The 10,499-nt window shown below is 42.1% G+C and overlaps 1 long non-coding RNA gene across 1 annotated transcript; it reads left to right on the plus strand.

The window, feature by feature from the left end:
* The first annotated feature begins 375 nt into the window (after positions 1-375).
* LOC109495991 lies at positions 376-5,487 on the plus strand. The gene is made up of 2 exons (XR_002151733.3): positions 376-931; positions 3,996-5,487. It is a non-coding gene; the product is annotated as an uncharacterized LOC109495991 (long non-coding RNA).
* Positions 5,488-10,499: the final 5,012 nt, after the last annotated feature.

Consider the following 10,499-nt stretch of genomic DNA (forward strand, 5'->3'; position numbering starts at 1 on the left):
CCAAGTTCTTTAATCTTTCTGAGTTTCCTTTACTAACCTATAAACGAGCATGATAATACCCTTCGTGGCTTTGTAAATCTCCCTACTTATACTAAAGTCGCTAGTGTCCTAGGAATCAGGTATAAGGTGTTTTGTTGTTTTTGTGGTATTTGGCAAGTTATTTTTGGAATCTACCAGTTGCCTTCCCTGTACCGTTGAGCCTGGTCTGTGTGTAAGGATGGGGAGTGGTGGGGTCCGTGCCAGGTTTTTATGACCCCTTCTCCTCCTTGCCAGTACTCCCCCAAACCTGTGTTTTTGGAAAGTGCGTATTACTGACAACACACAGGGCCAGATCCCAATCCCCTCTTTGTAAAGCATGCCAAGAATAGAGCAGGAGGCTGGGGGCTGAACCGGGGAACTTTGTTTATTTTCTCCTTGCGATTTTAATTTCGATCTTTGTATGAATGCCAGATTTGATTTTTAGGTCCAGCTCTCTCCTGTTTCTTCTTTTACTGCTACTTCCGTGAGAATCTTTTTTTTCTTCCAGAAAAGCTTTAGGCAGATACAGCCGCATGAGCTTGATGCTATACTTTATTTGGTTGAATATAGTACAAGATGGTGGAATAGGGAAATTAACAAACATTGGGAGAACACTATAGCAAGATCACATAACTTTTAATGCAGTTTTTCATCTTTTCTTCCATTACTATAATGGAAATTCCTTTAGAGATGTTAGTTTCGTTTATTTAGATGATGTCATTTAGGAGTTTGAAGATAGTTCTAGTTTCACTTAAACTTACAGCAATGTTTATAAAACTTCTGTGGGCCTTAAAGAAACAGCTGATGCATTTCCAGGACAGCCAATTTGGAATTCAAGGCAGACCAAACGCCTCACACCATTTAAACAGATGATTCTCCCGGTGGACAGACGGACTAGTGAGAAGATGGCCAGGTTGGTGCTTTCTTTTTTTAAACACTGAGAGTCAAAAATAGTAGTTTTCTGGACCACAGAGTGTGTCTAAAACAAATAATTGATTTAACCCCCTTAAATCCTTCTTGGAACAATAAACAAAGGGTCTTAGTCGTATCCTGGTAGGAAGTAAATTTCTTCTTGAGAGCAAGTTCGTTTTTTGTGAGGAACAAGAACTTTTTAAGGTCCCGGGGATACCATTTAGCAAATTATTGTAGCAGTTTCCTTAGTGATACCCGAGGGCCCAGAAAGATTTAATGAGCCTTCGCAAGTGCCAAAGTTACTTTTAGGGAGTAACTTATAACTGGAGGAATTTAGCAAACTACACTGGAAAGTTTCTTTGGGTGGTTTTGTAGATCAAGGGCAGACAAGAAAGGATGGTTTCTAGAGAGAGGGGAGAGAAAAGACTTCTCCATGAGATAAGCTTTATTTTATCCTATCAGGTAGCATTGCTAACATTATTATATTTTAGATGCAATGCATGCAGTAAAATGCCTTTGAACTTCTTATTGTTTGCCTATATTTATTCTGTGGTCTTAAGATCAATAAGAATATAAACACCTTCTTTCAGGGTTTGAGAGATGCTTTGGGATCTAATATGTTGTTAAGAGTGTTTAAGTCAGAGTAAGGCAGTTTGGGTCACGTTATTCATATACCACTGTGGTTTGTTTTTGACACCTGCCTTTACCACCAAAGGTGAATCTAAATTACAAATAATGTCTCCTAGGATTACAAGTATATTGGGAAATACAGACAACTTTTTCTCTCCTTATTTCCCCATTTCAAAATAGAATTTAAGTAACTTGGAATAATTTGCAGCACTGCAGGCAAAAACTGGCAAGCGTTTTATTTACTTATTTTTTAATTTATTGGTTTATTTTGAGAGAGAGAGAACACGAGGGAGGGGCAGAGAGAGAGAGAGAGAGGGAGAGAGAGAACCCCAAGCACGCTCCACACTGTCAGTGCAAGGCTCAAACTCATGAACCATGAGATCATGACCTGAGCCGAAATCAAGAGTCAGTCGCTTCACTGACTGAGCCACCCAGGCGCTCCTAAAAACGGCAAGCATTTTAAACTGTGGTCAGTACTGCAATGTTATGCCTCTTTGGGATCACAAGGAAGTCACTGATATTATTTATAAACTAATATAATGTATATTTTATATTTATATATAAATGAATATATAATACAGGTAAATTTAAATATTTATATACATAAGCATATTTATGTATGTATATATATGTATGTATATATTATCAGAAAAAAAGCATTTTAATCAAATTATGGAGTAGGCATTTAAGACTTTTTGGCCTCTTTAGAAAAGGGTAACATCAAGCATTTTGGTTTTTTTTTTTTAATTTTTTTTTCAACGTTTATTTATTTTTGGGACAGAGAGAGACAGCGCATGAACGGGGGAGGGGCAGAGAGAGAGGGAGACACAGAATCGGAAACAGGCTCCAGGCTCCGAGCCATCAGCCCAGAGCCTGACGCGGGGCTCGAACTCACGGACCGCGAGATCGTGACCTGGCTGAAGTCGGCCGCTTAACCGACTGCGCCACCCAGGTGCCCCACATCAAGCATTTTGAAAGAAAATCTGACTTGGTGTATTCTACAATCTTCGTTTCTTCACGATTATTATCTCAGGAACATTTTTTTTATATATATACCTTGCAGAAAGGAGCTCATCGTTATTAAACTGTTCTCTCTTCAGACAGAATACTCTTGGAATCACATATTAGAGGTAACTCCAGTGACTCAGTGGTTACTTTGCTGTGCTCTCGGCCAATCTTCCCACACATTCTGACTTCCTTTAGCAAACAAAAGTCCAAGATTAAGAGACTGAGAGTGGTGTTTATTATCCCTTTTGCTTTTCTTTGGATTTCAGTTCCCCTTGATTTTCTTTGGGGTGTAAAATTCACAGAAGGAAGAGGCTGAATGCAGTCAGGAGGGGGCTCAAGGGACCACGTGACCATGATGGAACCAGTACCTGCTCCGCAACTTTGGGCTGACCTAGTCCAAGCTCTTGGCTTCTCTTGATCAGAGCCCAGGGTTTGACGCCGGTCAAAATCTGTGACCAAGTAGAAGTGGACCAACAAACCCATTTTTCTGTTAAAACCGTTTTGAGTGTGAGTCTCCAGAGACAAAAGCCAGCCTCTGAAGGCTACTGTATAGTTTCCTTCAAAAGTGAACGTAAAAACATTCTCGAAGGGTTATAACTGTTAATTTTTAAATCCCTTTTGCTTTTCTCTTGAAATTAATCTGGTGGATTCCAAATTTTATTGCACTTAGAATCGCTTGGGAACTTTAAAATCCTGATACCCAGATTGCATCCCAAAGCAATTAAGCCAGAATGTCTGGAAGTGGAAGCTAGGCAGCAGTATTTTTAAAGAACTTTTTTTGTCATCCCAACTGAAACTCTGTAGCTATTAAACAATAATTCCCCCGTTACCCTTTTCTTCCCAGCCCCGGGTACCACCAGTCTGCTTTCTGTCTCTATGAATTTGACTACTTTACGGTCCCCATAGAAGTGAAATCAGACAATATTTGTCCTTTCGTGTCTGGTTTATTTCACTGAGCATAACGTCCTCAGGTTGTCCACATTGTAGCCTCTGTCAGGGTCTTTCCCCCTTTTAAAGCTGAACAACACTCCATTGTATGCGTACATTACATTTTGTTTACTCGTTCATCCATCAATGGACATTTGAGTTGGACATTTTGGCTACAGTGGATAATGCTGCTGTGACCATGAGTGAACACATATCTGAGTTTTCGCCTTCAGTTCTTTTGGGCATAAGCCTTGAAGCCTTCTTCTTGAAGTAGAAATCCTGGCTTGTATCTTAATCTGATGTGTAATTTGGGGAGGAACCACCATACTGTTTTCAGTAGCAGCCGCACCATTTTATACCCCCACCAGCCGTGCACAATGGTTCCAACTTTTTCACACCCTCACCAACATCTTTTTTGTAATAGCCATCCCGATGAGGATAAAGTGTTGGTATCATTGCTCGTTGACATTCACTACATTTATGCGTTCCTTTTTTTCCAGGCCCATCACACTTCGGGTTTTAATTCATCCCTTTCACGGCTTAGAATATTATCACTTCCAAGTGTGATCTATGGAACACTCCAGAATAAATATCTTCTGGCAGCTTGTTAGGAATGAGGACTTGAAGTCACCACTCCAGACTCACTCCGTCAGTATCTGCCTTTTAACATAGAGCTCCAGGTGACTCATACACACATGAAAGTTTAAGAAGCACATTACACATCACTTCAGTTGCTCCTGACCATCATCTTCAAGATCTTTCCACCTCCGCCTTTCTACTGCACTCACACAAACAAGCGGGGATCCTTCGGTTAATTCAAGCATCTGCACTGCTGAAGACCAGTATACAGAGCCACACAACGTAGAGGATGGTTGCTGTCACGTACTCATGATCTCGACCACACACGGACCCTCGCCGCCTCCTTTTGAAGTGTCCCTTGCAAATTCCAGGTCGCATTACCAAAAAAAGCGTTTGTCATTTGCACTGCTCTCCTCTTTACCTGTCTCAGCCCGTCTCACTCTTTTCTGAAAGAATGTGCATTCTTCTCCCTTGAGAAAATAGGGACTTTTCAGACTCAAAGCTTCTCGATTGATTGCCTCCTCACCTCCACTCTCATACTCACCCACCTTCTTCTCCAGTGACACAGAAGGAAACATTCTTGTTCTTTTCAAGGTCTTACTTCTCCATCTGTGCCCCGAATCTCCACTCTTCCTGTCTCTTCTTGAACCACATCATCAACCACTGCTTGTTCTCCGAAGGCTTTCCCTTAAGTATCACTCAGAATCCTATTGATTTCACCCTCAAGGCTCATTAAAAAAAAAAAAAAAAAAAAAAAAAAAAAAAGGCTTCAGATAGCCTGTAAAGAAATTATTTTGTCCTTCTGGAATTCAGCTACGCTCACCTCCGGTCATCTGAAAGGACACCAAACTGTCACTCTTTCTAAGAAGTTACTCTTAAGCATGCTCTTTCCTCTCAAGTCAGTTTATGGCTTCCTTTGCTGAGCCCTCATCATAGCAGCGCGTGCCTTTATTACAGCATTTACCGAGATGCATTGTGGTTATTCCCATGCCTGCCTCCAAAACAGAGACAGTGAAGACACCAAAAACAAGTATTCCTGGCACCGAACCCCGTTTCCGGCATATGCTGGATGCTCCATAATGTTTACCGCATAGGTTAATCAAGGCAGCCAAATTCTGACATCCTGGCACTGGTCCCCTGCAGTTGCCTATCTTCACCAGCCCTGCCCCACCGTTGAGCCTCGCATCTTGCAACACACAATACGCCTGTATAACCGGAGGGTATGTTTTCTGGGGCGGAGAACATTATGCTGTAACTTCCGGAAACCATGGTTTTCCTTCCTGTACATCCATTTCAAGCTTCTTTTCTGGTAAATGAGAAAGAAAAGTCTACTTTACTTGTAGTTTTAATTAGCATGTCAAGTATTTTGTGATTTTTATGGCTACCAAGTAAATTTAGTTCTCTACACCTGAATTTGAAGCAATTTCTTCAGCATTTCCAAGGCCAGTACTTCTCAGACCTTAGTGTGCAATAAGATTACCCGGGGATCTTGTTAAAATACAAGTTCAGATTTAAGTTCTGCTTCTGTAGGACTGGGTTGGGTGTGAGTTTCTGCTTTTCTAACATGTTTTCAGGTGCTACCAATCCGGTCAGGGGGAACACACTGGGACCAGCAACATCTAAGACCATCACCTCATGTTATAAAATCTCCAGTTTCTATTGTGTAAATTAGATCACTTCATGCTTAAACATAGGGCATTATGTCATGTATCCAGGATAGCTGTTTAACATACAAAAAGCAATTATCAAAGTGAGAGTTACTCCCTTTTCTATTAAATTCAAGTTTATCACCGGTTACAAGGAATTGGTAAAAGAACACCAGAGATAATGTTTTTATTTGTGTGAATACTAAAAGCAGTTTCAAACTATGATACATTCGTTTGGGTGATTTACGACTTCAGACTTGAAGCAGTAAAATACAACTTTAAGAAGAGGAGAACCACGTCATGGGACACAGAACAAGGTCTTACTTTTATTTGGCAGCCTGGGTTAAAATGTAAAGCACGACCATAGAGTTGCTTATCTCGCTGGGCACGATGCATGAGCCCCTATTTGAAGCAGCCTGGATCAGGGGACAGGATGAAGTACAGAAACATGTATAAGCTTCTCTCTAGCACTGCTCGGGAGTGCTGTCTACGACTGCCCCATTGGCCATACTGAAGGTGCCCTTGGTACTGAGCAGTGCAGTGACCTTGGAGTTCGGCAAGGACTACCAGGGCTGGCTCTAGAAGTGTGGCTAGGTGACCTGGTCCCGATTTTAAGCAGCAGTATAGTTATTATCCTAGAAATGGGGGGGCACCCTGATATTTATGCAGCCAAGCAGGGGAGGATCCTGCGGGGGGATCAGGATCCCCCTAAGTCAGCAGTTCTCCATCCTGACAGCGTGGAAGAATCACTGGGGCAACATTTAAGGCACCTCACTCCCGGGGCCCACCCTCACAGGTTTTGGTGTAATCGGCCTGTGGTAAGGCACATGCATCAGTAGTTTTAAGTTTCCCAGGTGGTTATAATGTGCAGCATGGGTGGGAACCACAGTGTTAAGTGCTCCCAGGATAAAAACCCTCCTTCCCAGATACGGCAGGCAGAACGTCTCTCTCTCTAGCCGGACCCCTTAGTTTCAATTTGCAGGTTTAGACTCCTTCCTCTCTGCTAGGACAGTGGTTGTCAAACTTCAGTAGGCATCACGTCACCTACAGGGCTTGCTAAAACTATGGGTACAGAACGTCGGAAACTTCTCGGTTGTGGTCTGAAAGCAGCCGCTGTACATGGACGGCAGGGAGAGACTGAAGAAAGAGGCAGCCCATTTCATGTTGGTAGGCGGCAGGCTTTACTTCCAAAGCTTGTCTTGGGTGTCGATAAGCAAATCTCCACACCTGCCTGCTGAATCTTAAAAGTTCACATATAGGCCTTGGGGCACCTGGGTGGCTCAGTCAGTTAAGCATCTGACTCTTGATTTGGGCTCAGGTCATGATCTCAGGGTCATGAGATGGAGTCATGTGTTGGGCTCCATGCTAAGCATTCTCTCTCCCTTGTCCCTCCCCTGCTCATGCTGGCTTGCTCTCTCTCGCTCTCGCTCTCTCTCTGTCTCAAAAAAAAAAAAAAAGTTCATGTAGAGGCCTTAGCTGGGTTCAGTCACGTACACCGTCCAGATAGTCTCAATGCCACGTCACTATCTCAAGGTTATGTTCTTGGGGCAGTTCTGGGAACTGGGAAAGCAAGCAGAATGCACGTTTCAAGGACAGGGGAACACCTGATGAGCCTCTGATTTCCTGGGTCAGTTTAGGGGTCAACCTGTGATCACTTCTTCTTGATGACCTCCTGCAACAAAGCATAGATTGTTGGGGACTTTCCCCCAGACTTTCCAATGTGATGGGACTGGGGTAGGACTGAAATCTGCATTTCTTAACTGATTTTTTTTAATGTTTATTTATTTTTTGAGAGAGAGAAAGAGCACCAGCAGGGGAGGAGCAGAGAGAGAGAGGGAGACACAGGATCTAAAGCGGGCTCCAGGCTCCGAGCCATCACCACAGAGCCTGACACGGGACTCAAACTCACAGACCACGAGATCATGACTTGAGCCGAAGTCAGACGCTCAACCGACTGAGCCACCCAGGTGCCCCCTGAAATCTGCATTTCTAATGAGTCCCCTGGTGGTGTTGTCGTAGCTGGTCTGAAGACCGAGGACAAGACCTGATTTTTGCATCTTCCTGCATCTTCCTAGTCCTGTGTCCTAGGGTAGGTGTCTGGCTTTCCATTGGTTTCTCTGGTTTTCCTGACTTGGAAGTCCGAATGTGGAATTTTCTAATGCAGAATCAGAAAACTTGGGCATCCCAAAGACGCTAAGCAATGGTAAAGATGAGTCATTTAGAGAATTACCACCGATTGTGGTGTTGAGGATGGGGTGGAGAAAAACAGCGAGTAAGGGTGGCGACAGGGACATTAGATGGCACTTGGATGGAGAGAAGGAAGCGATTCGTGAAGTATTAAGGACGTTGTCTGACACAATTTATTGACCGATGATTGTGTGCTACATTGAGGGAGAGGACCGAATCAAGGATAGTTAATTGCAATCTATGATTTCTCAGTAAAATTTATCACAACTATCAAACTTAAAACATCATCACTAGCCCTGACTCTATATATTGTAAAGAGTTTAATCATTGTCGCTAAATGGTCTAAGGTGAAAGTCACAGGTGTTCCTTATATCTTTTCCAGAAGAAGTCAAGGTGATGGTATAATGTGTCTAAATTTGATATTCCTGTTCCACTTTTATCTTTTTATAAAGAAGCAACTAAAAGCACAGATGGTTATCTAAGATTCTTCAGTGTTTTTCACCAGGAGCTGTTATCATGTTCGAGTAAGTAAGATTTCTTGGGGGAAGCACATTAATTCTCCCTTGACATGGAGGAACTTCTATGTAGCTGAGATCAGAAACCTATCAGACCTCAGAGGAAGAAAGCTCGAAATTTCAGCCGGCCACACCAAAAGACCATAAAGATTTTTCAGGACAGTGTGATTTCTCATTTTTAGCACTCCCTTCTAGCAAAATTTCAGATTGTCTCATTCTAGTTCTTGGAAATGAACCCAATAAAATGGCAAATATGCTTCGGAAACATTTGACGCTGAATTTTATGTCTTTGATTTTTTTTTCTTTGTTTTAATTGCTAAACAACTTCATTGCCTTTAAAAATAAGATTGGCGTTAAATTAATAGCATGATCTAATCAGGTCCCCTTGGTTTACAGTTCAGAGAATGCTAAGAAATAAATACTCAGTATTATAACTAGATTTTCACCTGGCGTGAATCATTGCAATTTCCTTTGCATTTTCTGGCTAGAAAAACAATACAGAACCAATAACAACCAAAGATGAGGTGTCAAAACAGGAGCTATGAGGTGAAGTGCGTAAGGCTTTTATGGGGCTGCCTGGAAATCAAAGTTGTTTGCATAACTCAGAAGAGGTAATCTGATCTGGTGTCCCCCAAATTCCTTAAAATATTCATCTAGAAAACAGAAGATGCACCCTGGCATCGTGAAACACTTTCTGTCTTTTAAGGCTACCTCTCCTCCAAATTGTGATCCAGGATAAAGCTACAGAAAGGAATAACAGTTGGTGGAAACAGAACAAGATTAAACGTACAAGACGGAAATACTCACTGTAAAATCCCAGACGGACAGAGGTGATTTGTAATTTCAGCAGCCGTTGTTAGATCTTGAATTTTAATCTTTCCTATTTCCTTCCAGAATTGCAAAGTAAAGAATGCTGTAAAAACATTTCAATATTAGCAAGATCCATGTTTTTAAGTACCTGCTAAGTGAGAGGATATTGAAAGGAGAAAGGAAAATGTCCAGATATCCATTCTCGTTCCTCCTCTGAAGTAGTCGAAGCTAGTGTTGAGGTAATTCCATAACATTGGAAAATTCCGTTAGCAATGGAAAAGGTACGTATGGATTTTGAGCCCAGGTGAAAAGGTGTCTTCTGTGTGGCGCTATCAGAGACATCCGTGATAAACAGCACGCTCCGTTTACAGAGCAATCTCTCTGTAAGAATTCTCAACTTTTGCAGAAAAATCTAACATATAAAAAATAAGCTTCAGATGATTTTACCTGGGGAAGGTTAAAAATATGGTCAGCTTTTCTTGGCACGGTGAATGTGAAAAATACAGTGGGAAATAAATATCAGCAGGCAAAGAGGTGGTCGTGTAAGGGCATGATGACGTACGAAGTTAACTTTGCATTACGGCCAGGCTGGCGTCTTCGTTCTGCGGTTCTAAAGTGGCAAACTTTTTGCTCGGTACCTGAACGTCACAAGTTCGGACACTGCCCAGTAATCTCGGAAGAGTCTCTGTGACTGGGAATCTCTATAAGGTGCATTTATGCGAACAGGCGAATATTCAGAGACGATTTCATCTTGTCATCTAGAATCATTTAATTGATAAGGAGTCTCTTCAGCAAACAGGTGTTAAGAAAACTTGGTATCTCAGAGCAGTAATTATCGGCTTGCCAAAGCGCAGGATTAGACCTGGATCTTTCCAGGTGGGTGTGGGATAAACCAAGTACCGATGTTCCTCCAGGCGAGAAGAATGGACGCTGCTGGAGGGCGGGAGGCAAACCACGATATTGATACGAATTTGAAATGATAATCAAGGTCGAGCATCCACGTGTGTTCTGAAGCAAAGATATCCTTGTGAAATCATAATGATGGCTCATCAGAGGATACTTAGGTAGTGGGGGTAGGAAAGTAGAAAATAGGTCATTATCTGATGTATAAATTTCCTTTAATGCGAGCTTCCCCATATGCAATAGAATAGTAGTGAGTCCGACTTCCACTGGACGCTTCACAAATTACCCCATTACCCATTCTTAGCCTTTTTGCTTCTGACTACCAGCAAAATGTTGCCGTCCTCACATTCTTTAGCACAATGTC

Source organism: Felis catus, chromosome F2 (assembly GCF_018350175.1).
Source record: "Felis catus isolate Fca126 chromosome F2, F.catus_Fca126_mat1.0, whole genome shotgun sequence".
NCBI classification, from domain to species: domain Eukaryota; kingdom Metazoa; phylum Chordata; class Mammalia; order Carnivora; family Felidae; genus Felis; species Felis catus.